The following is a 6,454-nucleotide window of genomic DNA, read 5'->3' as shown; positions in this document are numbered from 1 at the left end:
ACCACTATTGGACTTGCCCATGAAGATGATCGAACGGAAATCAAAATGCCTTCCGCGACTAATCTTTCTAAGCTTTGCTCGACTTTCTCGCGAAGAAGAAACGGAACCGCGTATGCCTTGTGAAAAACTGGCGTAGCGTTAGGTTTAAGGACAATTTCCGCGGAGTAACCGGTAATCGCGTTCTTATCACTGTCGAACACTACTTTAGAAAATCGCGTTCTAAGCTCGGACTCAAAAGACGGTTCTAAACTACTCACGGACTTGACTGAGAAGACCCTTCTCCAATCCGGATACATCCAATCCAGACAGTCTCGACCAAGTAACGGATGCATTTCCTTGTCGGTTGGAATCACGATCAGGCTCAACCTGCCGTGGATCCCTGTAGGTGCGGTAACGCGGACAGTGACGATGCCTTCCGGTTGGATGCGTTCAACTGAAACGGAGACAAACTCTTGAGAAGTGGGAACTAGTTGACAATGCGAAAAAAATTGCTGATACGTATCGGACGAGATTACGCTTCTACAAGCTCCGCAATCAGCCTCGAATTCTAGACGGTGACCTTCACAGTCCAGTGACACGAATTCCGGGGAATTGACTCGATTCAATGACATCGAACCACCGTTGCTTGAAGAGGGTAGTTCACTGACGTTCGGCTCCAGGATGGCGAGACTGCTACTTCCTGGAACGCTCGCTGGTTGCACTTCGCTCGTCGACTACGGCCAGGAGATTCAGACGCAGTACTTCCACTGCATCCGTCATTTCTGCTACGCGATTATTCCCGCTGGTTTTCTTGGACGGACGATTTTTCGCTTGACAGCTTGTCGAGACATGGCCTTGCTTCCCACACGTATAGCAAGTCCAATTGCGTGCTGGACACGTGGCTGGGTCATGCTGGCGACTGCACCGGTAGCATGGCTTGCCGGACTTCGATAATTGGTGACTGGACGACTTGTTTTGCTCCTTTCGCTGCTCGTTCGGTCTGCTTTTCTGCTGTCTACCTCCTTCCTTCTGGAACGCTGCTAGCTTCGGAGACGACGGACTGGACATTTCCTTGTTTTGGCACAACGCTGCTTCCCAACTTCGGGCAATCGAGCATGCCTTCTCGAAGGTTAGGTCTGCTTCGGTAAGCAGCTTCTTCCGTAGGCCCTGGTCATTAATTCCAGCGACAAACTGGTCACGTAGGGCATCAGACAGAAATGCCTCGTAACTGCATGACTGGGCCATGGCCTTGAGGTTGATAATGAAATCGGTGATCGACTGGGAGGCAAGCTGTTCGCACTTCCTAAACTTGTACCTCTCCGCCACGACGTTTGTGGTTGGAGCGAGGTGCTTCTTCAAGAGAGTGACCAGGTCCGTGTACGACTTCGTACAAGGATCCTCTGGCGCAAATAATTTGACCGCTACCGTGTACAAACTAGGGCCTGCAACGGTGATTAACACGGGAACTTTCTTTTCATCCGGCGTGTCGTTCACCAGAAAGAACATCTCCAACCGTTTGAGATATTCTTCGATGTTCTCTCTTAGCGCGAAAGGTTCAATCTGGCCAAACATGCCAGCGTGAATGACTTGAACCGCACCTCCATTTTCTTTCTTCACTGTTCCACTACCTAAACCTTCTCCTCCTAGCGACATCGTGCTTGATTGAGGTTAGGTTAACCGACCACGTGACTGACTACACACACGTTTTCACCTTGACACTAAGCAACACTTTTTATCCTCGTCGCCAAGTTTAACTGTAGTGACTTGAGGCAATGATGGCACGCTTTTGGAGAATACACTAATTAAATTAACTTTATTTAAATGTTCTAAGACTGGTACACTTGGAAGTTTATACAACTGTTCACTTCGGTGGTCGGTAGCCAAAAGAGGTCGAGAACACATCTCGTACTTCCTACATCCTTATTGCTATAATTAGTCTCTTCATTATGGCTACTCATGAAAATATAATGCATGTCATGGCTTTCAAGCCAGCTATAAATCTAGGGATACAACACCCGGAACATGTCCAAGTGTGTCCAATGTGGCCTGGAACACTTAACACGACTTGCATTGATCTTATTTTTGAATTCTGTAGTAATTTGATGTGTCGCATGATGGTTTTGATACATTTTCCGTTAAATCCAGCGTGAAGGCCCATATTCACCGGATCTTATTCCTGCCATATCTCCGGAACCGGTTCACCGATTCCAAAACCGTTCAATAGCGTTCAATGGGACCCCAAGACCTATCATTTGGCGCCGAGTTTGTCCAAATCGGTTGAGCGGTTGCTGAGAAACGTGAGCGCATTCATTTCGTTACATACACACACACATACACACATACACACGTACACACACACACACACACACATACATGTTCCGATCTCGTCGAGCTGAGTCGAATGGTATATGACACTCGGCCCTCCGGGCCTCGGATCGATAGTCGGTTTTTCAAGTGATATCTATACCCTTCTTTGTAAGAAGGGTAAAAATGGACATTTTTTTCCTAAGGCCACAACTTTCGAAAAAATTAATTAAAAAAAATCGGAATACGTTTTTCTAACCCAAATTTCATTACTTTGTTCGATTTATGTTCCAGGATCACATGGAAAGGAGTATTTTCCCACGCCGTTTTCCGACTTCCGCACGAGGACACCCGCGCGACCTGGTGCACCGGCCACGGGGAGACGCCAATCGAGTCCAAAAAAATACAAATTGTAGTTCGAAGGATGACTAATAAATGGGTTACAACATATTTGCCCTCCCTGAGTGTTTTATTGCTTAAAAAAATTAACGAAAATGCCTTACTTTTTGGACGTTCAAAGTGTACTAACCCCTTAATCTTGCCATAAGATTATCTATCTCTTAAACAATTAATAGCTATTTTAATTGACGTTTGGCTGAAAAACGATTTCCTGCAAAGTTGAAGCTGATAAAAATTCCCATAAGAATAGCAATAGAACTTGTTAGCAGTACAATATGGAAAAAAGCTAGAGGGCAATGAACAAAAAGTTTTGTTTTCCCATAGTAATTTCCATACAAACTTCAAATGGTTTGTGCCAAGTCAGTTTCTTATCAAATGAGTTTAAAATTTCGGAGGCTAATTAGGACCCGATTTGAAACCGTTTAAGCGAAAATTTCAAATTTTGCATCAGTCTAATGCTCATGCTTTAAGAAAAGTTTCAAGATACTGAAATTTGAATATTTGAATTCCACGCAAATTTTAAGGAGACGTCTATGGACTTCTGATAATAATTTATCATGAGCAAATAAGATATCCGATTCTGAGGATAAATTTAATGATGTCTATGCAGGCATCTAATATAACCGAACTATGAAGAGAGCTTAAAAGAAATTCACGAGAGGAAATACATTTTTAGGAGAGTTTCATGGAATTTTAGGAGACAATCGTAAGAAGCATTCTGAGAGAAATTTTAATGGGAAGACTAACAGAAATTCTCAAGCAATTCTTAGGAGTGTAGCCAGTGAATTCCGAGAAGGGTTCCAAGAGAATTCCATGAAAATCCTGAGGAGTATTTCGGGGATTCATTTTTGTCATATTGCGAAAGATTTCAGGACCATTCTGAAGTGAATGCCAGATCAACTCTAAGGCTGTATTTTAAACAGATTTTTGGCGATATATTTCAGCGACTTCTTATCAGAATAATACAATGAATTGCAAGATGATTCTTAGGGACCAAACATTTTCGTTCCTCTGTGAAGAATGCTATATGTCAACTCTTCATATAATTTTTGACCAGGTGGAAAATTACGGAGAACTTGAAAGCGCTATATGGAAACGGTCCTAATTTTATGAAATTTTACGGAATTTGGTTTATAAATCGAGATAACAAAATTTTGGATTCAAAGTGTTTTTTTATGTTACTTCATACGCGAAGTTAGCGATTTTCAGAGTTGTTTGGAAATGCTTACATGAAGCTTTAGTGTGATAATTTATTAGCTAAAGAATGATCTTTAGAAGAGAGTAGGTAGATAGTTCCGTTAGAGTACGGCAGTATGAACATTGAATAGAAGTTGAAAATGAGCGAAGGGCCATTAATGCGACAGTTTTTAAAGTTAGACGCACATCTTTTGCCTAACCCGAACGATGTACGCGGAGACTTGAAGTATGTCTCCAAGTCTACAGGCAAAAAATGTGCGTCCTTCTTTTACTCATAAACTGACTGCGGCTGTGGAATAGTTCTAGCGACGTTTTCATCACTACATAAAGCCCCACGTTGCGAGAGCATTTCCAGTCGATGGTGTGTTATAATGCAATTCTTCTTTACCCAACTATTGTGTTGAAACGGCGCCGGTGGTGTAGTGGTAAGCGTGATTACCTCTCACCCCAGCAGGCCTGGGTTCACTCCCAGTCGGTGCCGCCGGGATGTTCTGAGGCATAACATCTCTGATCACGCCTTCCTTCGGATGGGAAGTAAAGCCGTTGGTCTCCGGTTCATGAGTTGATGAGTCGATAGGTAGGGTCCAGGTGTGGGAGTTGCCTTCCTGGCACGTCGGTAGCATTGGTGCTCAGCACGGAAAACAAGATCGACGAAAAAAACAAACCAAAGGAAAAAAAAAAAAAAAAAAAAAAACTATTGTGTTGCTCCTCTCGTCATGACCAACGTGATCATCTCAGAGAGAAAGCAGTAGGGTGGTTGTTGCGTGCTGTACCATCATCAGCATTGTTGACGACTACTCCCGCCTTGAGTTGTTATAGTTGGGTAAAGAAGAATTGCATTATAACACACCATCGACTGGAAATGCTCTCGCAACGTGGGGCTTTATGTAGTGATGAAAACGTCAAACTAATATTCTCCGATAATTTTAAAATCATTTTGTTTATTTATTTTTATTTATTTTTATTTAATACATCCATCTGACAATAAGTCTTAATGAACCAGAAGCCATAACAAATACTAAATGTATTTGGAGTTAATAATACGTCTCTGGAATTGAGCAGCAGGTTCCCCAAACTCGAACAACTCTTCAACTGTAGAAAACGTGCGAATCATACTCGTAACAGGTTCATGTTGTCCAAAAGAAGAGCGGTGTGAGTCTTGACGCAATAGGAACGTTGAGCGTAGAAATCTGCTTGGCGCACGAAAGTTCAAGCAAGAGAGTAAGTGGGTAGAGTCTATTTCACCACTTAATAACTTCGCGACGAATGTTGCCTGTTGAATTTGTCGCCGTCGTTGTAACGTGTCCATGCTTAGCAAGCGACATCTCTCAGCATACGGAGGTAAGTTTAGTGGATCTCTCCAAGGAAGTTGTCTTAATGCTCGACGAATGAATGTTTTTTGGATACGTTCTATTCTGATGTTCCCGGAAAGTTGGTAGGGAGTCCAAACAACAGATGCAGTCTCGATAATCGGACGAACGAGTGAACAGTACAGTGCTTTTAAACAGTACGGATCCGAAAAATCTCTTGAGATTCTTGATATAAAACCAAGCTGACGATTAGCCTTAGTGATTACCATTGAACGGTGTAAGTCAAACGTAAGTTTAGGGTCCAGCATTACACCTAGGTCGCTTACTTGTTCTACTCTTTCTAGTACAAATCCATCAATTGAGTAATCGAATACGATTGGCGTTCTTGTGCGATTAAATGTCATGACCACACATTTTGATATACTGACGGCAAGCTTGTTTAAGCGGCACCAATCAACAAATTGGTCTAACATTGCTTGGAGCTGACGGCAATCCTCGACGTTCTTGACAACAATGTATAGTTTGAGATCATCGGCGTATATGAGCACACAACCACTCGGCAAGAGGAGCGTCACATCGTTGAAGAAGATTGTGAACAGCAATGGTCCTAAATTGCTGCCCTGGGGAACACCGGAGGTTGCAGCAAATGGTGATGAAGTGCACGAACCCAGCTTGACACGAAGTGTTCTGTTGGAAAGATATGATTTCAGCCAATCAACCAAACCATCCGAAATTCCCAGGCCAGACATTTTCCGAAGAAGAATACCATGATCGATGCAATCGAATGCCGCTTTCAGATCGGTATAAACGGTATCTACTTGAGCCCTATTTTCCAAGTGATTTATACATGTTGAGGTGAACTCCAGCAAATTTGATGTAACTGAGCGTCCTGGCATAAATCCGTGTTGCGTTGCTGAAATGTAGCTCTTGACATGAAAGAAGATAGCATCGTTCACAATGATCTCGAATAATTTTGAAGCTGCAGATAGACTTGTTATGCCACGATAATTTGTCACGTCACGTTTGTCGCCCTTCTTATGGACAGGGAACATAAAGGAATGTCTCCATATTTCGGGGAAAACTCCTTGGTGCAACGATGCGGTAAAGATGCGAGCTAGGGGATCAGCTAAAACAGCAACACAGCGGCAAAAATGATTGCAGGTACACCATCAGGACCCGGTGAAACAGATTTCTTCAACTTCCTAACAGCTTTAACGACATACATATTGCTAACCACAAATGTACGCAAATCGATGAGACCCTCA

The sequence above is a fragment of the Ochlerotatus camptorhynchus genome, unplaced genomic scaffold, assembly GCF_037179485.1.
Source record: "Ochlerotatus camptorhynchus isolate MF236.1 unplaced genomic scaffold, CSIRO-AGI_Acam_v1.1 ptg000096l, whole genome shotgun sequence".
Taxonomy (NCBI): Eukaryota; Metazoa; Arthropoda; class Insecta; order Diptera; family Culicidae; genus Ochlerotatus; species Ochlerotatus camptorhynchus.
This window is presented reverse-complemented; position numbering follows the sequence as displayed.